Source organism: Balaenoptera musculus, chromosome 2 (genome assembly GCF_009873245.2).
Source record: "Balaenoptera musculus isolate JJ_BM4_2016_0621 chromosome 2, mBalMus1.pri.v3, whole genome shotgun sequence".
NCBI lineage: Eukaryota > Metazoa > Chordata > Mammalia > Artiodactyla > Balaenopteridae > Balaenoptera > Balaenoptera musculus.
This window is the reverse complement of record NC_045786.1, coordinates 138,732,199-138,755,455: the sequence shown is the minus strand read 5'-3', so window position 1 is coordinate 138,755,455 and position 23,257 is coordinate 138,732,199. Positions and strand designations below refer to the sequence as shown.

At 36.5% G+C, this 23,257-nt stretch overlaps 1 protein-coding gene across 2 annotated transcripts in view; it reads left to right on the top strand.

Annotated features, from left to right (window-relative positions):
* ESR2 (estrogen receptor 2) overlaps positions 1 to 23,257 on the top strand; it is a 110,475-nt gene that overhangs the window by 6,856 nt on the left and 80,362 nt on the right. The window contains exons 4-6 of one of the 2 annotated variants that reach the window (XM_036841644.1): positions 1,586 to 1,662; positions 2,046 to 2,369; positions 21,243 to 21,339. The gene's annotated coding sequence lies outside the window, so the exon portion shown is untranslated. The remainder of the gene's footprint in view (positions 1 to 1,585; positions 1,663 to 2,045; positions 2,370 to 21,242; positions 21,340 to 23,257) is intronic. The other variant, XM_036841643.1, reaches the window with a different exon arrangement.

Genomic DNA, 23,257 nt, shown 5'->3' with positions numbered 1-23,257 from the left:
GTATGTATAATTGACTCACTTTGCTGTGCAGCAGAAACTAATACAACATTGTAAATCTACTATACTCCAATAAAATTTTTTTAAAAATTATAGTATTTGTTCTGCATTTATTGGCTGCCAGACTCTGTTATTCTAACCATCCTAATTGTTGTAAAGTACGGCTTCAGTGTTTTCACTCATGCTTTTAATGCTTTCCCATTGACTCAGAAATTAAATTCCAATGCTTCTGTGTTATATCTAAGCCTTTTCTATTATATTTTCCACCCTTATTTATCTTCCTTACTCCTCTAGATATACTATGATCCTGGAAAGAGTTCTTGTGCTCCTCAAAATTTCCCCCCTTCCCCTGCTTCTCCATCTTTGTTCTTGCTTTTCCCTCTACCTAGATTACACTCACTCCTGTGGAAATTTTATCCAAAGTCTTTACAATGACCTCAGATTGGCCTACAAGGTCTTACCACAGTAGAGTTCCTATCTCCTTGGACCTTATCCCCATCTGCTTTCTCTCTGTCTCATTCTAGTTGCACTGGTCCTCAAACACACCATTCTCACTTCCACATCAAGCCTTCACATTTACTCTTCCTACTTCCTATAGCTCTCCCTCCTGATATCTGCAGAGCTCACTCTGTCATCAGCTCTTTCATGTATTTGCTCAAATATCACCTTCGTGGTGAGGCCTTCTCTGACCACTCACTTTGAAATTGCAACACCTCCTTCACCCTTCCTACACTGTCCCCCTTCCCTATTTTATCTTTCTCCATAGTACTTATCTCTGTCGAATGTATATGATTTATTGGTTTAACTTATTTTCTCTTCCACCCTTACTCCCTGCTGGGTATAAGTTCTTTGAGGACAGAGATTTTTATCTATTTTGTTAACTGCTGAATACTTACTTACAATGTTTGAAATTTAGCAGAATTCAGTAAATATGTCTAAAATACTTAAATTTATGGAATGAGTGAATGAATGACCAAACCTGCAATGTGGTGAATTTTTTGGTTGTTGAATGAATGAATCCACTTCTCAAGAACCATCTCAAATACCATCTCTTTTTGGAAATTTATTTTTGTTCCTTGGGTCATCTCTATTCCAGATGATCTCTTTATTCTCCAGTTCACATAGAAAATGTTTATACTTTGTTATGGCACTTATATTTTGTCTTATTATTGTACTTATTAACATAGTGAGTAGATACTATCTAATTTATTTCTATCCTCAGGAATATGTAGCACTACGTTATGTATACAGAGCACACCAAATAAATATATGTGAAATTAAAATACAAATATAATGATAAATTCTTTTGCTTTGTTCATTCTTATTCTTTGGACATTTCCTCTCATACCCTGTTCTTGCTTTAGAGAACTTTTATTCCCCTCTCACTTATTCACTTAATACAGACCTGAAAAACCCTTTTGCTTCCTTGGCACACTTTTGCTAAGCTACATGACATTCATCAAACTCTGGTTCAGAGCATTACGTCAGGATTTAGAAGTCTTAGTCAGGATTAGTATTCTAATCCTCAACTCTATCATGAACTGTGATTGTGATCCTGAACTTGTATTTTTTTTTTTTTTATCTGTAGCACAGAAATACAAAATCTTAGAAGTGGATGCAATATTAAAGTTCATAAACCAAGTTTTCAGTCAACATTCTTTACAGGTATTTATCTACTTCTATTTCAATATTTCCAGTGACAAGGACTTACTGCCCCCCCCCTCCAAAAGCCATTACATTTTCAGACAGCCTTAATTTTAAGAAAATTCTTATTTTTTTAAGCTAAAACCTACTGTCTTCTAACTTTCGTCTTTTTGATCTCCTTTAAAATTTTCCTTCTCTATGCTCAGTTACTGAATTCTAGAAATGATTTCCCAGTACCATCATTTCAACCCCTGTTACCATTCTCATTTGATGACATAAGTCTTTCTTTCTATGTGGGGTTTTCTGTCCTAAGGTTTCATACTATGACTGTATTTATATTTCAAAAGGAGGGAAATAGATGTCTTCATATTAAATTCTAAATGGGAGTTTAACATGTGTGTCAGTATATTTAGGATAAAGATGAAGCTCTCCTGGCCAAGAACTTTGAAAGATACAACATTTTTCACTTTGAAGGACCAAAAGATGGGCAGAAAATTTGGGATAAATGTCGAAAAGATTTGATCCATAAGGAAAAACAAATATCTGAATCAGACACACCTCTGTGTTCATTCCACTGGAAAACTAAAACTGTGTGATCCCACTATCAGAAATTTCTTAGTCAGTTGTTTACTCTTCCCAGCAACAGTGTTGTCCCCATACCAGCCATGGAGGAAGCTGTGAAAAAGAGGATTCAGGAAATTGGTGCAAATGAGCCATCTTGGAAGTCTGTAGGTATATTGACAGATAGATGACTTACTCTTTCAAATTTGTTTCTTTTTAAAAATCTAGATTTTGATATTAGCCAATTTGGTAAACTCTGTGGTTCTGAATATTAATTTTGATTTTGTCACTATAAACATAACTGATAACTATCAGGAAGTGTTTTTTCTTTTGCTATAGAGAAAGGAAGATCTTCATAGGAAATTCAGATGCTCACTCAGCAAATAGAGCAGCTGCACCATCTTTATGAATAAAGTGTTTATGAATCATCCCAGGCTGAAAAAAGTATAGGGAACAATAAAGACCCTTGATATATCTGAATGGAAAAATTGCTTTCCATGAGTTTTTTTCAAGAAAGATTTACCTTAGATTAAAAAAAGACTTTCCTGAATGATAGATGTTAATTTAGGCAAAGAAAATGACCATATATTATTGTAATATTAATAACTTTAATTTTGTTTATTGTAGAAAACTGATAAAACTTTATATTTCACCTATGATTGAAAAAAGGGAAGAAAAACAGTTATAAATCCTTAAAGTGATGCTTCTATCTTTACCAAAAAGCCTTCCCTTTTTCATATCTTGTACTTTTTCATTGTGTACATATTTGGTATTTGTTGTGAGAGCATTTATGTATAATTGTTAATGTACTTATAGGAAGACTCTAGGAAAAGGAACTCAAAAGAATGACTCTCTAATAGTGGAATTTCAGGCACTGTGGTACCTAGATATGGTGGGTATTGGGTGGGGGGTCTTTGATGATATCTTTTAATAATGACCATGTAGATCATTGTTTTTCTACTTTTTCTTTCCTTGCATCTGTAAAGACAAGGTCATTGCTCAAACAGGATAGGAAGTAGGATGTGCTATCATTTGTTTTTGGGAGATCGTGATACTGTTTCACTACCTCCTTAGAAAACTACATGTCTTACCCAAACCTATGTTATACTGTTTTGACAATTGCTATGCAGTGTCATTTCACGTTCACTCACTAATTTGCTGTCTATATTATCTATTAGTACATAACCGATGACCCTAAAACTCAGCAGCTTAGAACAAGAAACATTTATGATCTCATGCAGTTTCTAAGGTTGGGAATTCAGGAGTAGCTTAGTTGCGCTGGATGGTTCTGGCTGAGGATTTCTTGTGAGGTTGCAGTTAATAAGTTGGCTGGGGAGGCGATCATCTGGATGCCTGACTGGGCTGCCTCTAGACCTCTCCATAGGGCTGCTTACACCATGGCAGCTAGCTTTCTTTAGATCAAGCGACCATACTCGTTTGTTTTGCTCCTCACTGGCTGATTTATTCATTCATTTGATATTTATTGAGTCACCTGTTTTTAAAAATTTACAGCACTTTCCTTGTGAAAGACAAGGATGTCCACTTTTGCCACTTCTATTCAACATAGTACTGGAAGTTCTAGCCAGAGCAGTTAGGCACGGAAAAGAAATTTTAAAAAGAAATAAAAAGCATCCAAATCTGAAAGGAAGAAGTAAAATCATCTTTGTTTACAGATGGCATGATCTTTTTTGTAGAAAGCCCTAAAGATTTCTCCCCCAAACCTGTTAGAACTAATGAATGAATTCACTAAAGTAGTAGGCTACAAAGTTAACATGAAAAAATTAGTTGCCTTCCTGTACACTAACTGTACAGTCTGAAAGGAAACAATTACATGAAATTATGAAAACAATTACATTTACAATAGCATTAAAAAAATAAAGTACTGGGACTTCCCTGGTGGCACAGTGGTTAAGAATCTGCCTGCCAATGCAGGGGACACAGGTTCGAGCCCTGGGCCGGGAAGAGCCCACATGCCGCACAGCAACTAAGCCCGTGCGCCACAACTACTGAGCCTGTGCTCTAGAGCTCATGAGCAACAACTACTGAGCCCGTGAGCCACAACTACTGAAGCCTGCATGCCTAGGCCTGTGCTCCGCAACAAGAGAAGCCACCGCAATGAGACTCCCCTGCACCGCAATGAAGAGTAGCCCCCGCTCGCCGCAACTAGAGAAAGCCCGCATGCAGCAACAAAGACCCAACACAGCCAAAAATAAATAAATAAATTTCTTAAAAAAATAAAAATTAAAAAATACTTAGGAGTTAACCAAAGATTAACTTATACAATTATAAGTTATATAATTAATTTATACAATGAAAACCACAAAACATTGCTGAAAGAAATTAGAGAAGACACAAATAAATGGAAATACAAACCAAGTTCATGGATTGGAAGACTTAATATTGTTAAGATATCAATACTTCCCAAAGTGACCCACAGATTAAATATAATCCCTATGAAAATCCAAATGACATTTTTTGGCAGAAAAAGAAAAACAGTTCCTAAAATTCATATGGAATCTCAAGGGCCTCTGAATAGCTAAAACTATCTTGAAAAATAACAGAGCTGAAGGACTCACACTTGTTGATTTCAAAACTTACTGCAAAGCTACAGTAATCAGAACAGTGTGGTACTGACATAAAGACAGACATAGACCCATTAAACCGAATAGAGAACCCAGAAGTAAACCCTCACATGTATGGTCAAATGATTTTTGACAAGAGTGACAAGACCATTCCATGGGGAAAGAACAATCTTCTCAAGAAATGGTACTGGGAAAACTGGATATCTACATGTAAAAGAATGAAGTTGGACCCTTACCTAACACTGTGTACAAAAATTAACTAAAAATGGATCAAAGACCTAAATATATGACCTAAAACTATAATATTCTTGGTGCAGAAGTTTGAATTAAACTCCTTAGTTCGTGTCTCATCATTTGAGCCTCAAAAGGTATATCTGTTGTTTCATTTGTTTACTCATTTTTGCTTTGTTCCCTGCACCCATAATCAGTTGAATGTATTTAATGACTAACATTTTATTTATGTGTTTTTTTTAAAACAGCTCCATTCAGTTTTAATTTACATGTCATAATATTCACTCATTTGAAAATATATAATTCAATGATTTTTAGGAAATTTATGGAGCTGTGCAAACACCACCACAATCTAGTTTTAGAACATTTCCATCACCCCTAAAGGATCCCATTTGCCCATATGCAGTCAGTGCCCCTCCTATTACTAGTGCCAGGCAATCACTAATCTGCTTTCTGTCTATAGATTTGCCTTTTCTGGACATTTTATAGAAATAAATGACTGCAATATGTAGACCTTTGCGTTTGGTTTCTTTTATTCAGGGTTATGTTTCTGAAGTTCACCCATGTTGTAGCATGTGTCAATATTTTGGGCTTTTTAAAATTACTTTATAGTAGCCCATTGTATGGATATACCACACTTTAAAAAAATTAATAGACTATTTTTTTGAGCAGTTTTAGGTTTACAGAAAAAATTAGAGTTCCCATATACTCCCACCCTACACACACCAGTTTATTCTATTATTAACATCTTGTTTTAGTGCCGTATATTTGTTACAATTGATGAGTCAATTCTGATACATTGTTACTAACTAAAGTTCTTTGTATTGTTTTGACAAATATATAATGATATGTAGCCACCATTCCAGTATCATGCAGAATAGTCTTACTGCCCTAAAAGAGTTCTGTGTTCCATCTATTAATTCCTCCCTTGCCCCCAAACCTCTGGCAACCAGTGATCTTTTTACCATCTCCATAATATTGCCTTTTCCAGAATGTCATATATTTGTTTTTGTTTTTGTGTTTTGCCGCACTGTGCAGCATGTGAGATCTTAGTTCCCCTACCAGGGATCGAACTCGCACCCCCTGCAGTGGGAGCACAGAGTCTTAACCGCTGGACTGCCAAGAAAGTCCCAGAATGTCATATATTTGTTATCATATAGATGTATCCTTTTCAGACTGTCTTCCTTCACTTAACAATAGGCATTTAAAGTTACTCCGTGTCTTTTTGTGGCTTGATAGCTCATTGCCTTTTTTATCACTGAATAATATTCTATTGTATGGATATACGAATTTGGTTACTCTTTCACCCATTGGTGAATCTTGGTTGCTTCCAATTTTTGGCAATTATGAATAAGCTACTATAAACATTTGTGTGCAGGTCTTTGTGTGAACATAAATTTTCAATGTATTTGGGTAAATGCCAAAGAGTGCTATTGCTCAATTATATAGTAAGAGTATTTTCAGTTTTCTAATAAACTGTCAAAATGTTTTCCAAAGTGGCTGTACCATTTTGCATTCCCACTGGCAATGAATGAGAGCTCCTATTTCTCCACATCCTCACCAGCATTTGGTGTTCTCAGTGTTTCAGATTTCAGTCATTCTAATAGTTGTGTAGTGGTATTTCATTATTTTAATTGCAATCCCCTAAGGCTATATGATGTTTAGCATATTCGCATATGCTGCTTTGCCATCTGTATATCTTCTTTGGTGAGGTTCTGTTCAGAACCTTTGCCCATTTTTAAATTGGGTTGTTTGTTTTCTTATTGTTGAGTTTTAAGATTTCTTTGTATATTTTGGATACCAATCTTCTATGAGATATGTATTTTGCAAAGATTATCTCCCAATTTGTGGCTTATCTTTTCATTTTCTCACCAGTGTCTCTCACAGAGCAGAAGTTTGTTTAATTAATACTTTACTTTTTTAGAAGAGTTTAAGGTTCACAGCAAAACTGAGAGGAAGATAAAGAGATTTCCTACGTATCACCTGCCCCACACATGCATAGCTTCTTCCATTATCAACATGCCCTATCAGATTGGTACATTTATTACAATTGATGGATCTACATTGACACATCATAATCATCCACAGTACATAGTTTACATTATGGTTCACTCTTGGTGTTTTACATAGAGCAGAAGTTTCTAATTTTAATGAAGTCCAACTTATCAAAAAAAATGTTTTTTAATCTTTTGGCTGCACTGCATGGCACGTGGGATCCTACTTCCCTGACCAGGGATTGAACCCACGCGCCCACGCATTAGAAGCACGGAGTCTCAACCACTGGACCACCTGGGAAGTCCCCAACTTATCAATTTTTTCTTTCATGAATTATACTTTTGGTGTTGTATCTAAAAAATCTCCAAGCCTAAGATAACCTGGATTTTCTCCCATATTATCTTCTAGGAGTTTTAGAGTTAGTGTTTTATGTTTAGGTCTGTGACCCATTTTGATTTAATTTTTGTGAAAAGTGTAAGGTCTGTGTCTAGATTTATCTACTTATTTTTGCACGTGGATATCCAGTTGCTCCAGCACTGTTTGTTGAAAAGACTATCATTTCTCCATTGAATTGCCATTGTTCTTTTGTCACAGATCAATTGACTATATTTGCATGGGTCTGTTCTGGGCTCTCTAGTGTGTCCATTTTTTTCACCCCTACCACACTGTCTTGTTTACTGTAGCTTTATAGTAAGTCTTGAGGTTGGTTAGTATCGGTCCTCCAACTTTTTTCTTCTCCTTCAGTATTGTGCTGGGTCTTTTGCCTTTTGATATAAACTTCAGAATCAGTTTGCTGATCCCACAAAAGTAACTTGCTGGGATTTTGATTGGGATTGTGTTGAATCTACAGATTAAGTTGGAAAAAACTGACATTTAATAATATTGAATGAGTCTTCCTATGCATGAACACTGAATATCTCTCCATTTATTTAGATCTTTGATTTCTTTTCATACAAAGATTTTAGTTTTCCTCAGAATGATCTTGTACATATTTTGATAGATTCATACCTAAGTATTTTACCTTGATTAGTGCTAATTTAAATGGTATTGAACTTTTAATTTTGATTTCTGGCTGTTTATTACTGGCATATAGGAAAGCAATTTATTTATTTATTTTTTATTTTTTAACATCTTTATTAGAGTATAATTGCTTTACAATGGTGTGTTAGTTTCTGCTTTATAACAAAGTGAATCAGTTATACATATATATATATGTTCCCATACCTTTTCCCTCTTGCATCTCCCTCCCTCCCACCCTCCCTATCCCACCCCTCTAGGTGGTCATAAAGCACAGAGCTGATCTCCCTGTGCTATGCGGTTGCTTCCCACTATCTATTTTACGTTTGGTAGTGTATATATGTCCATGCCACTCTCTCACTTTGTCACATCTTACCCTTCCCCCTCCCCATATCCTCAAGTCCATTCTCTAGTAGGTCTGTGTCTTTATTCCTGTCTTGCCACTAGGTTCTTCATGACCTTTTTTTTTTCCCCTTAGATTCCATATATATGTGTTAGCATACTGTATTTGTTTTTCTCTTTCTGACTTACCTTCCTCTGTATGACAGACTCTAACTCCATCCATCTCACTACAAATAACTCCATTTCGTTTCCTTTTATGGCTGAGTAATATTCCATTGTATATATGTGCCACATCTTCTTTATCCATTTATCCGATGACGGACATTTAGGTTGCTTCCATGTCCTGGCTATTGTAAATAGAGCTGCAATGAACATTTTGGTACATGACTCTTTTTGAATTATGGTTTTCTCAGGGTATATGCCCAGTGGTGGGATTGCTGGGTCGTATGGTAGTTCTATTTTTAGTTTTTTAAGGAACCTCCATACTGTTCTCCATAGTGGCTGTATCAATTTACATTCCCACCAACAGTGCAAGAGTGTTCCCTTTTCTCCACACCCTCTCCAGCATTTATTGTTTCTAGATTTTTTGATGATGGCCATTCTGACCACTGTGAGGTGATATCTCATTGTAGTTTTGATTTGCATTTCTCTAATGATTAATGATGTTGAGCATTCTTTCATGTGTTTGTTGGCAATCTGTATATCTTCTTTGGAGAAATGTCTATTTAGGTCCTCTGCCCATTTTTGGATTGGGTTGTTTGTTTTTTTGTTATTGAGCTGCATGAGCTGCTTGTATATTTTGGAGATTAATCCTTTGTCAGTTGCTTCATTTGCAAATATTTTCTCCCATTCTGAGGGTTGTCTTTTGATCTTGTTTATGGTTTCCTTTGCTGTGCAAAAGCTTTTAAGTTTCATTAGGTCCCATTTGTTTATTTGTGTTTTTATTTCCATTTCTCTAGGAGCTGGGTCAAAGCAATTGATTTTTGTAATGTTAACCATCTATCCTGAGACCTTGCTATAACTGCTTATTAATTCCAGGAGGTTTTTTGTTGTTGTTGTTGATTCATTGAGATTCTCATATAGACAATTATATCACCTATCAACAAAAACAGTTTTATTTCTTTCTTTCCAATCTGTATTCATTTTATTTCATTTTCTTGACTTATTGCACTGGCTACATCTTCCAGCACTGGCTAGATCTTACAGCTAGATGTGTTGAATAAGAATGATGAGCACAGACATCCTCTTCCCAATCTTAGAGGGAAAGAATTCAGTTTTTCACCATTAAATATAATATTAGATTTATATTTTGGTAGATAATTTTTTATCAAGTTGAGGAAGTTCCCTCGTATTTCTATTTTTCTGAGTTTTTATCATGAGTGAGTGTTGAATTTTGTCAAATATGTTTTCTGTGTGTGTCTATTGATATGATCACATGATTTTTCTTTTCTAGCCTGTTAATATGGTAGGTTACACTGATATTTGAATGTTGAACCAGTCTCTCATCCTTGGAATTAATCCCACTTGGTCATGGTATATAATTCTTTATATATTGCTAAATTTGATTTGCTAATATTTTGCTAAGAATTTTTGTGTTTATTCATGCTGCATATTGATCTGTAGTTTTCTTTTTTTGTATTGTCTGTGTCTTGTTTTGGTATCAGGGTAATACTAGCTTCATAAAATGAATTAGGTCAAATAAATCATTGTGTTTTATACCTAAAACAATGGCATATGAAAATTTCATCTCAAAATTTTTTAAAAAGATTGAAAAATACTTTAAAAATGAATTGGGAAGTAATTTTTTTTATTTTTTGGAAGGTATTATATAGAATTGATGTTAACTCTCTTTAAATGTTTGGCAGAATTCTCCAGTTAAGTCATCTGGACCTGGAGGTTTTTGGAGGGAGGAGGGTTTAAATTATAAATTCAATTTCCTTAATATTTATAGGGCAATTAATATTATATATTTAATATTAGATGAGTTGTGGTGGTTTCTGTTTTCAAGGAATTGGTTCATTTAATCTAAGTTTTCAAGTTTATATGTGTGGAGTTGTTTGTAATTGTTTATGGTATGAATGTTTGCATTCCCCACAAAGTCATATGTTGAAGCCCTAATGCCCAATGTGACGGGGCCTTTGGAAGGTGATTGGCTTATGAGGGAAGAGCCCTCATGAATTGGATCAGTGCCCCTATAAAAGAGACTCCAGCAAGATACCTCATCTCCTTCCACTGTGTAAGGACACAGCTTGGACTTCCTAGTCTCCAGAACTGTGAGAAATAAAATTATGTTGCTCCCCAGACTGTGGTATTTTCTTATAGCAACCCAAGTGAACTAAGAGAATAATATTCCTTTTTTATTTTTTAGATGTGGGCATTTCTGGGCAGCTGACTTCTTTTGTTCCAATTCTGGGATACATGAAATATAAAAGAAAACCTAGGCAACTAACCATGTTGTTCCTCAGGGCCCAAGGTCCCTAGGTGGTCTGTTTTCTTCTCTCCACCTTTCCGAGTCTTCTTATGTTTGTTTTATGTACAATGTCCGGAGTTTTAGTTGTACTTAAGTAGCAGGAAGAATAGGGAAAAGTATATCTACCCTATGTTCCCAGAGTGCAAGTCTCCATCTTAAGTTTTTGATATTACTATGTGGTTTATGTATTGCTAAGGTATTGTGGCCAAATCATTTTTGACAAGATAAAGTATCACTATTACTATGAAATCATTGTTGTCCATTTGGCAAATCTTAATTAAATTCAGTGGCCTGAGGTGCTTGGTGAATATGACTTTTGAACATGTGGAAATGTTTTAAGTATTGACTTAGAGCAGACTATTTCTATAATAGCAAAAGATTTGCCCTAATTTCATTTGTGAGTAGATATTTGTACATAAAAGTTTATTTGACAAATAAAATATGGTCATTTAATTCTTCAAAGGCAGTTTACAGACAGATCTGCTTTTGGATAATTACAGATGTCTCAACCATGTATTTGATTTCACAGACAAATGAATAAGTAGAAGAGAAACACTGCAAGCAATTGAGTGTAAATGTGCATTCAAATAACAACTTTAATAATTAAATTTATGTCTTCAGCGTTTCCTGACAAGAATGTCATACCTATTTCTCGTAGTTACATTGATTGGTTCGGTAACCTGAAATAAATGGTCTGAGATTGTTAGTTTGTATTTTAAAACCCTTTCAATTTAGTCAGAGGGAGTAACCATATCACACACACACTTCTTCTATGGAATAAATGTGGCTATTCTGCCTATGAAAAAGTCCATGTTCTATTTTTTCCTAATAATTTCCCCCTCTGTGTTCACATAGCTTTTATAGCAGTGTTTTCATAAACAATGCATTGTCATACACCTCGAATTGGTATATATGTTTCACGGCACAGGTGTGAGACCTCTCGAAGCCTCCAACGTTAATCATCACTAATTGTATCATTGTGCCATGGTTAGTAGAGAATATAGAGGCTAGGAAAAAATGTAGGCTTTAAAAACATAAGCAAAAGTGTTCTACTAGTTGGGAATGTCAAGAGGCCCAAATATGAATTTAAGTTAGAGTTTTATGAAATAAGTTCTCCTCTTAATGCCTTTTAATATAATTTTCTTTAGTATCCCATAACACCCTCTAAGCCAGTAGTGCTCCATAATTATTTTAAAGTCAATGTCCTTTCTCTGTAATTTTAGCAGCCTCCAGTCTCCTAAGCATAGCTGCAAGTTGAAATGATTTTGGAGAACTGTGAGCAAAAATCTAATACCAAAAGAAAAAAAAAAGCTTCATTTTGCAGAGAAGGGTGTACTAGGTAATTGACAGAGAATGACCAGGAACATGGACGTAGGAGTAGGTCAGACAGATTGAATTAAGTATTTTGAATGCACTGTAAATGAGATTTTGAAATCAATATGCCATTTTTGTTGTATCTGATACGGACTTTTAAAGGACAGAGGCAGGATGGAAAGATGTAATACTGCTTTGTTTAGCCCTGCTAACACAAAGGGAAGTGCTGTGTGTAAAAGTTCCCCAGAATCTCTTGAAAAAGGCAAGGTGTACTCATATGAGTTTGCCTTTAGAACCAGGTGTTTATAATTGTATATGAAATAATTATACGTTAAATACTATTGCAATGTACATGCTGCTAATTTTCATCTTGTAACATCTTACTGTCTTTTTATTATTATTGTTTTGGGGTTTTCCTTAACAGCTCTTGGCTGGACACAAACTTACTGAGGTTACTCCAACCTTTATTATGCTGCATTCAAATGCAGGGATTCTAAGCAGCCCTGACTAGATCTCAAGGAATTGGTATTCCAAGTGTAGCAGATACTTTTGGTTCCATACCCAATAGCCATTTCCTTTTTGTTTGCTTCTAGAGCCCCATATATGTTAGGGTTCCACCCTTTCTTTGCAGTCCTGTGCTCAGAGAAGAGATGAATCCTAGCAGGTATAAGCTAGTCAAAATGGCCCTTTCCCTTAGCCAGTGATTGGTTTAGAGGTGTGAGTATGAACCAGTTTGGTCAAGGAATCATGAGAAATATGCTAGAGAAACTCAACTTCTCCTTGCTCTCAAAAAAAGACAGAGGGAGAAGATAATCCTTTTTTCTACTGAATGCCATGCCTTAATGTGACCCTTGAGCTGCTGCTGCTGTCTAGAATTGTGGATGGGCTGACCTGAGGACAAAGTGGGGCGCACCAAGGATGGCAGAGCAGATGGAAAGAACAGACCCAATGACGATGTTGAGTTTCTGATTTAGAATGAAAGTTAGAGCTGCCCTACACCTAGGTTTGTTAAGTGATGTTACATGTCCCTCTGTTTAGTCATTCAGTCAAGATTCTCTATTACTTGAAACTGAAAAGGTCCTGTGAAGATAATGTTATACCACCCTTGGCTTATGTAACATCTTCCACTTAGAAAACATACTTTTTAAAGCAGTAATGGATATCAGTCATGGGATCTCTCCTTGTGTTCTTTAGGGAGTCTAGGCATGCTAAATAATTCCACTTTTACACCACTGTGGGGAAAGAAAGAACTTGGCAATAATAGTTACTATTTACTGAATCCTGTACATTGAGCACTGTGCCAGATGCTTTAAATTCTCACAAAATGCTTAGGTATTATTTCCACCATTTTTTCCCCCCCACAAATAAGGAAACTGAAGCTCAGGAAGTTTAAACTACTTGCCCAATGTAAAAAGCTAGTAAGAGGTAGTAAAGAACTGAGCAGAACTCTCTTTTTAATAAAACTTGTACTCCTAGTTTTGCTGATTCCATTTTATTTAGCATGATATACTGGTTATTAAGGACAAAAAGAGATAAAGTCAAAGTTGTATTATAGCTTTAAAAAAATCCTCAGGACTTTCACCCAAAAGAAAAAAGTTCATGCCAAAGGACTATAGAAAGCAGGCCTTTAAGGATGTGGTTGCAGTTGTTTCCGGATTACACGTGATGGTGCAGAGGAGAGGTAACTGTGATGGGAGAAGTCACACAGGTTGATGGTTAAAGAGCCCAAGCTCTGGGCCAGCCTGCTTGAGTGGGCATCATTAAGCGCTTTTACAGTGTATGGGTGATCAGGTTGGAGAACAAGGATAAATGGCTATTGTAACTAGTGCTGCTAAGAACATTGTGGTGCATGTATCTTTCTGAATTAGAGTTTTCTCCGGATATATGGCCAGGAGTGGGGATGCAGGATCATATGGTAACTCTATTTTTAGCTTTTTAAGGAAATTCCATATTGTTCTCCATAGTGGCTGCACCAATTTACATTCCCATCAACAGTGTAGGAAGGTTCCTTTTTGTCCCCACCTTCTCCAGCATTTATTATTTGTAGACTTTTTGATGATGGCCATTCTGACCAGGATGAGGTAATACCTCATTGTAGTTTTGATTTTCATTTCTCTAATAATTAGCGATGTTGAGCATCTTTTTTTAAAAAATAAATTTGTTTATTTTGGGCTGTGTTTGGTGTTCATTGCTGCACGTGGGCTGCTTTCTCTAGTTGCAGCGAGAGGGGGCTACTCTTCGTGGTGGTGTGTGGGCTTCTCATTATGGTGGCTTCTCTTGTTGCAGAGCATGGGCTCTAGGTGCACAGGCTTCAGTAGTTGTGGCACGCGGGCTCAGTAGTTGTGGCTCACGGGCTTAGTTGCTCTGTAACATGTGGAATCTTCCTGGACCAGGGCTTGAACCCGTGTCCCCTGCATTGGCAGGCAGATAGTTAACCACTGCACCACCAGGGAAGTCCCTGTTGAGCATCTTTTCATGTGCCTGTTGGCCATCTGTATGTCTATTTGGGAAAAATGTCTATTTAGATCTTCTGCCCATTTTTTGATTGGGGTGTTTATTTATTTATTTTGATATTGAGCTGTATGAGCTGTTTGTATATTTTGGAAATTAATGCCTTGTAGGTCACATCATTTGCAAACATTTTCTCCCATTCTGTAGGTCTTTTTGGTTTCCTTTGCTGTGCAGAAGCTTTGAAGTTTAATTAGGTTCCATTTGTTTTTTTTTTTTGCTTTTATTTCCTTTGTTTTAGGAGACAGATCCAAAAAAATATTTCTGCAATTTATGTCAAAGAGTGTTCCGCCTATGCTTTCCTCTAGAGGTTTTACAGTATCCAGTCTTACATTTAGGTCTTTAACCCATTTTGAGTTTATTTTTGTATATGGTGTTAGAGGATGTTCTAATTTCATTCTTTTACATGTAGCTGTCCAGTTTTCCCTGCACTGCTTATTGAAGAGACTGTCTTTTTGCCATTGTATATTCTTGCCTCCTTTGTCTTAGATTAATTGACCATAAGTGTGTGGATTTATTTCTGGGCTTTCTATCCTGTTCCATTGAGCTATATGTCTGTTTTTCTGTCAGTGCCATACTGTCTTGATTACTGTAGCCTTGTGGTATAGTCTGAAGTCAGGGAACGTGATACTGTTACCAAGTTCAAGCTCATATGCTCACCACATGACAGGCAAATAAATCAAGAGATGAGTTGTTGGGGCAAGGAATAGCAACTTTATTTGGAAAGCCCACAAACTGAGAAGATGGTGGACTAGTGTCCCAAAGAACCATCTTTCTTGAGTTAGGATTCAGGCTTCTTTTATACTAAAAGGGGAAGGGGTAAAGTCAAACATTTCCTGGTTCCGGTCAGACTCCGGAGGGGATGTGTTAGTTTCTTCCTTCCTGTAGCCATTCACAGGTGGACCTGGTCAGGATGTTTTCTGTGAGCTAAACAAAGGTATTTTAGCTTAACACTCACAACATGGGAGTCAGGGTTCCCAGAGATGGACCATTTTGTATAATTTAAGCTTATAGGCAGCATACCTTTAGTGATTAACTTGTAGCAAAAGCAATAGAATACAAATGTTAAAGTAAAAGAAACAGATCCAATATGGAGTCAGATTTGTTCTTCCCTATTACAATACCTCAAGCTTTGTTCTTTTTTCTTAACACATTATTGACCAGAGATGTATTAATACGTCTTTTGTTACCCGAACATTATTGACCGGAGATATTTCAGTATTCATTTACATAACAAATCGCCAGCCACAGGCATTAGTTTCTGCAAAAATCCCCTGGTCAATAATGAGTTAAGGTTACTTTGGCTGTTTGGAGTGTTCTATGGTTCTAAATAGGAATTTTAGGATTATTTGTTTAGTTCTATGAAAAATGACATGGGTATTTTGATAGGGATTACATTAAATCTGTAGATTGCTTTGGGTAGTACAGACATTTTAACAATACTAATTTTTCCAATCCATGAACATGGGGTATCTTTCCATTTCTTTGTATCACCTTCAACTTCCTTCCTCAGTGTTTTATAGTTTTCAGAGTATAGGTCTTTCACCTCCTTGGTTAAGTTTATTTCTAGATATTTTATTTTTTGATGTGATTTTAAATGGGATTGTTTTCTTGCTTTCTCTTTATCTCAGTTCATTATTAGTGTATAGAAAAGCAACAGATTTCTGTATATTAATCTCATACCTGCAACTTTACTGAATTAATTTATCAGTTATAATAGCTTTCTGATAGAAATTTTAGGGTTTTCCATATATAGTATCACATCATCTGCAAATAGTGACAGTTTTACTTCTTTTCTTCAAATTTGGATGCCTTTTATATCTTTTTCTTGTCTGATTGCTGTGGCTAAGACTTCCAATACTATGTTGAATAAAAGTGGTGAGAGTGGGCATCCTTGTCATGTTCCTGATTTTAGAAGAAAAGCGTTCAGCTTTTCATATTTGAGTATGATGTTAGCTGTGGGTTTGTCACCTATGGTCTTTACTATGTTGAGATATGTTCCCTCTATACCAATTTGGGTTTTTTTTTTTGCATTTTTAAAAACATCTTTATTGGAGTATAATTGCTTTACAATAGTGTGTTAGCTTCTGCTGTATAACAAAGTGAATCAGCTATACATATACATATATCCCCATATCTCCTCCCTCTTGCGTCTCCCGCCCACCCTCCCTATCCCACCCCTCTAGGTGGACACAAAGCACCGAGCTGATCTCCCTGTGCTATGTGGCTGCTTCCCACTAGCTCTCTATTTTACATTTGGTAGTGTATATATGTCCATGCCACTCTCTCACTTCATCCCAGCTTACCCTTCCCCCTCCCCGTGTCCTCAAGTCCATTCTCTACGTCTGCGTCTTTATTCCTGTCCTGCCCCTAGGTTCTTCATAACCATTTTTTTTTTTTAGATTCCATATATATGTGTTAGCATACGGTATTTGTTTTTCTCTTTCTGACTAACTTCACTCTGTATGACAGACGCTAGGTCCATCCACCTCACTACAAATAACTCCATTTCGTTTCATTTTATGGCTGAGTAATATTCCATTGTATATATGTGCCACATCTTCTTTATCCATTCGTCTGTCGATGGACACTTAGGTTGCTTCCATGTCTTGGCTATTGTAAATAGTGCTGCAATGAACATTGTGGTACATGACTCTTTTTGAATTATGGTTTTCTCAGGGTATATGCCCAGTAGTGGGATTGCAGGGTCATATGGTGGTTCTATGTTTAGTTTTTCAAAGAATCTCCATACTGTTCTCCATAGTGGCTGTATCAATTTACATTCCCACCAACAGTGCAAGAGGGTTCCCTTTTCTCCACACCCTCTCCAGCATTTATTGTTTGTAGATTTGTTGATGATGGCCATTCTGACCGGTGTGAGGTGATACCTCATTGTAGTTTGCATTTCTCTAATGATTAGTGATGTTGAGTATTCTTTCATGTGTTTGTTGGCATTCTGTATATCTTCTTTGGAGAAATGTCTATTTAGATCTTCTGCGCATTTTTGGACTGGGCTGTTTTTTTTTTGATATTGAGCTGCGTGAGCTGCCTGTATATTTTGGAGATTAATCCTTTGTCAATTATCAATTATCAATTAATCCTTTGATAATTGCTTTGTTTGCAAATATTTTCTCCCATTCTAAGGGCTGTCTTTTCGTCTTGTTTATGGTTTCCTTTGCTGTGCAAAAGCTTTTAAGTTTCATTAGGTCCCATTTGTTTAATTTTGTTTTTATTTCCATTTCTCTAGGAGGTGGGTCAAGAAGGATCTTGCTGTGATGTATGTCATAGAGTGTTCTGCCTATGTTTTCCTCTAAGAGTTTTATAGTGTCTGGCCTTACATTTAGCTCTTTAATCCATTTTTGAGTTTACTTTTGTGTATGGTGTTAGGGAGTGTTCTAATTTCATTCTTTTATATGTAGCTGTCCAGTTTTCCCAGCACCACTTATTGAAGAGGCTGTCTTTTTTCCATTGTATATACTTGCCTCCTTTATCAAAACTAAGGTGACCATATGTGTGTGGGTTTATCTCTGGGCTTTCTATCCTGTTCCATTGATCTATATTTCTGTTTATGTGCCAGTACCATACTGTCTTGATTACTGTAGCTTTGTAGTATAGTCTGAAGTCCGGGAGCCTGATTTCTTCAGCCCCATTTTTCTTTCTCAAGATTGCTTTGGCTATTCGGGGTCTTTTGTGTTTCCATACAAATTATGCAATTTTTTGTTCTAGTTCTGTGAAAAATGCCATTGGTAGTTTAATAGGGATTGCACTGAATCTGTAGATTGCTTTGGGTAGTACAGTCATTTCACAATGTTGATTCTTCCAATCCGAGAACATGGTATATCTCTCCATCTGTTTGTATCATCTTTAATTTCTTTTATCAGTGTCTTATAGTTTTCTGCATACAGGTTTTTTGTCTCCTTAGGTAGGTTTATTCCTAGGTATGTTATTCTTTTTGTTTCAATGGTAAATGGGAGTGTTTCCTTAATTTCTCTTTCAGATTTTTCATCATTAGTGTATAGGAATGCAAGAGATTTCTGTGCATTAATTTTATATCCTGCTACTTTACCAAATTCATTGATTCACTCTAGTAGTTTTCTGGTAGCATCTTTGGGATTCTCTATTCTCTATACCAGTTTGGATAAGAGTTTTTTTTAATCATGAATGGATGTTGAATTTTGTCAAATACTTTTTTGTGTCTATTGAGGTGATCATGTGATTTGATAATGTGGTCTATCACATTGATTAATTTGCAGGTATTGAACTATCCTTGCATCCCTGGAATAAATCCCACTTGATCATGGTGTATGATTCTTTCTATATGTTGTTGAATTCAGTTTGCTAATATTTTCTTGAGGATTTTTACATCTATATTCATCAGAGATATTGGGCTGTAATTTTCTTTTTTAGTCATATCTTTGGTTTTGGTATCAGGGTAGTGGTGGCCTCATTGAATGAATTTGAGAGTGCTTCCTTCTCTTCAGTTTTTTGGAATAGTTTGAGAAGGATAGGTATTAGCTCTTCTTTATATGTTTGGTAGAATTCCTCTGTGAAGCCATCCAGTCATGAACTTTTGTTTGCTGGCAGTTTTTTTATTACTAATTCATTTTTTAAAAAATTGAATTCTATAACTAATTTAATTCTATTATTAATTGAATTACTAATTCAAGTAATCCCTTGAATTATTGATTGGTCTGTTCAGATTGTCTGTCTCTTTCTGATTCAGTTTGGAAGATTGTATATTTCCTGGAAATTATCCATTTCTTCTAGGTTTTCCAAGTTTTTCATAGTATTCTATTATTTTTTGTATCTCTGTGATATCAGTTATAATTTCTCTTCTTTCATTGCTTATTTTGTTTGAGTTCTCTCTCTTTTTTTCTTAATTAGCCTGGCTAAAGGCTTATCAATTTTGTATATCTTTTCAAAAAACAGCTCTTAATTTCCTTTATCTTTTTTATCATTTTTTTGTCTCTATTTTATCTCCTCTTTGATTTTTATTATTTTCTTCCTTCTGCTGACTTTGGACCTTGTTTGTTCTCCTTCTTCTCATTCCTTTAGATGATAGGTTAGGTTATTTATTTGAGATTTTTCTTGTTTCTTGAGGTAGGCCTGTATCGCTGTGAACTTTTCTCTTAAAACTGTTTTTATTGCATCCCATAGATTTTGGAAAGCTGCGTTTTTATTTTCATTTGTCTTGAGGTGTTTTCTGATTTCCTCTTTGATTTCTCTGGACAGCTCCCAATCCACTGCCTCTGTGAGTGCCAGTAATGGCCACCCTCACCCCCTTCACATGCAGTACCAGGTCCAAGCCTGCTCTGGCTGCCACAAATGAGCACTCTCCTTGGCACTGGCAGCCTTCAGCCTTCACCCTAATGGGGAGCTGCACTGGAACAAGAGGTGTCAGGGTGGGTGCTCAACATGGGCTGGGACATGCATTGGGGTGGTCATGGGAAACTGGCCAAAGCCCTGGGCAGTTTCAACCTGCTTCCTCCGCCTTGTTACTGGAAGTAAGCAGGCATATGTCCATTCCTCACGAGCTGAATCTAGGTTTCTTACAGCCCTCCTGTTAGTCCCACTGTTTTTCAAACCAGCTAAGGGGACTCCTCTTCCTGGTGCCTGATCCCAGGGCTACAGTGCCCAATGTGTGGTCAAATTGCTCATGCCCCAGGGAGAATCTTGAAGCCCATCTAATCCCCCTCCTCTTCTGTGTGCCCTCCTAGGGGCACAGATCCCTCCCCGATCTCTTCTCCTCCCTTCCTACCCGACTCTGTGTGGATGTTTCTATACAGCCTTGGTTGCATAATAGTCTTTCTGCCAGTCTCCAGTTTGTTTTCAGTGAGGATTGCTCCACATGTAGATGTACTCTTGATGTATTTGTGGGGGGGAGGTGAGCTCAGCATCCTCCTGCTCTGCCATCCTGAGCTTCTCCCCAAATTAACTTTTAAATTTGTATATAGGTAGGTCTAGACATAACATGCATTCTTCTTTACTGCATCAGCCAGATAGACATTGAGTTACGATGTTTTATTTTTATAAAATATTTCATATGATGTAATTAATTTTAAATTAAGTTTAAATAATTTTAATTTAAAATCTTGATATTTTTAAATTGCCTTGTATTTTGCCTGTTAATTTTCATAAGTAGTTTTTAAAAGTAATTTAGAGGAAAATAGCTCTTTTGAAAGCATTTAAAAACAATTTTAACTTTTCTATTTTAATATTTTAATTTACTTTTTTGGGTAAATATATATCCATATTTTGTTCCATTTGAAGTTACAATTTAAAAAATAATTATACTATATTTTTTATTTTTTAGATAATAAAACACAAATTATATAAAAATTCAATTATAGCAAAATAATTGGTGGATTTCTGAAACAAAGGCAAGAAATATAACTGCTGTGGTCTCAATGTTTGTGTCCCCCCCCCAAATTCATGTTGAAACCTAATGCCCAAGGTGATGGTATTAGGAAGTGGGGCCCTTGGGAGGCGATTTATCTTGAGGGTAGAGCTCTCATGAGTGTGATTAGCACCCTTATAAAAAAAGACCCCAGAGAGCTCTCTCCCCTCTTCCACCTTGTGAGGACACAGTGAGAAGTCAGCAGTCTGCAGGCCAGAAGAGGGCTGTCACCAAAACCTGACCACGCTGCACCGTGATCTTGGATTTCCAGCCTCCAGGATGTGAGAATAAATTTCTGTTGTTTATAAGCTACCCAGTCTGTGGTATTTTGTTATAGTAGCCCAAAAGGACTAAAATCACAACTTTTAGGAAGTAATTGTGAATTATGTATGTTTTCACGTTATTACTAATTCAAGTGTTTTTATTCATCCAATCATTGTTGCCCTGTCAACAGAACCTAAACATGCACGATAATAATTAAATTTAGTCATGTTTGATATTTTGCCAACCTTCAGTCCTAGCAAACCTTACGTTTACACATAATTTTCAGTTTTGTTATTTCAAAGGTATATTTGCAAAATATATTTATTCAATAAAATACATTTTATTTAACAATTTATTAGCTTATTTATGTTTAAAAATTTAAACTGTGGCATGTGAGCTTTCATTTGTATGCTTGTCTGAGGTCCTGAAGATGTTAGGGACAGCCTGAAGGAGGGACTTTTTCAGGTCTTGAAGCTGCTTCTGTGGTCGCTGTGGAAACACCTGATCTGAGCCAACCTTGGCTAGTCTCCTTCCTTTTCTCCCTCTTGTTTTTGTTGTTGAAAACTGGGCAAGGAGGAGAAAGAATCTCCTGGAGATCAGTCTGTATGCTTTCTCTTTCCAAGAAAGACTCACAGGGGGTGAGGAGCCTCTGGAGTGGCAAAAGAGGCACTTGGGAAGACCTTCCTGTATGCATCGAACTGCAAGGGAACTGGCTGACTTCCTAGTCCCCATCCAGTTCTCCTCAGTGCTGGAGGATGCATAACATTCCACTCCTAGAACTTTATCTTCAATTTCAATTATTCTCTATCTGTTAGCATTTTCGTTCTTCCTGCGAACAAGTTTGATTTTGGAAAAGAAGCAGAGAGGACCTGTGTTTCCAGGGCAACAGGGAAGAAGAACCACAGAGTATAGTGGAGCTGAGATAGAGAATGAGGGGAGATATGATGGAGACAGTGGAATTGGAAGGAGGTGAGAGGAGGTGGATGGAGATGAGGGGAGCGGGGGTAGAGTTGGGAAAGGAGATGAGAAGGAGAAAGTCCAACTGTCCTTTCAGCTATTTCGTCTAGGACTGAAAGGAAGGGGAGTATTTTGGAAGTCAGGTTTTGGCAGTGAGAGGGAGCTAGGCATTCTGTTGAACAGCTAAGAGGGGACCTTGTGTATGCTGATACTTGAAAACATGGAATTCTGAATCAGACAGATGGGCTCAAATCCATCTGACAGTTTTTAGCTATCTGACCTTGGGCAAGTTGATTAACCTACTTGGGTCTCAGTCTTCTCATCTGTAAAATTTAGCAGAATAATTAGGACCTATTTCATAGGATTATTGTGAGGACTAATGAGGTGTCATTTGAGAAGTATTTGCTAGTGTGCCTAGCACACTCTAAGTAAATTACAGTTATTGGATAATTTACTCTCCTCTCCAGACCAAATCATCTGACTAAAGATTCCACAAATCATCTTTAACCTGGGCTCAACCAAGCCTATTTCTGTTGTTACCCCGAGGCATTCTGACCCTAGATAACAGGTCTTTGAAGCAGGAAAATTACCAAAAGGGGTCTGACTCTACCTTGCTCTAGTATAGACTTCCTTGAATCTTCCCCTCAACATTGCCACTAGAATGAAATGTGAATCTACTTGTTACTTTCCTGCTAAAGTCTTTGAATGGCTCGTTGCCTCCAGAACAGAGTGAAAACTCTTTAGCTTGGCATAGAAGATCCTCCTTGACCTGGCCTCTGATGACCTTTCCTCTGTTGTATGTGTATGTGAATTTCCTCCCAAGTAACTGAACGCAGGGCTTGCCTCATTCATTTCTGTCTTACTAATTTTCAATGTTTGTTTGGTTTTGATTAGGACATATCTTTACATGGTTCACAATTTTAAATATATGAAAGGAATACAGTGAAAACTTTTTCTTGCCTTTATTTTCTAGATACA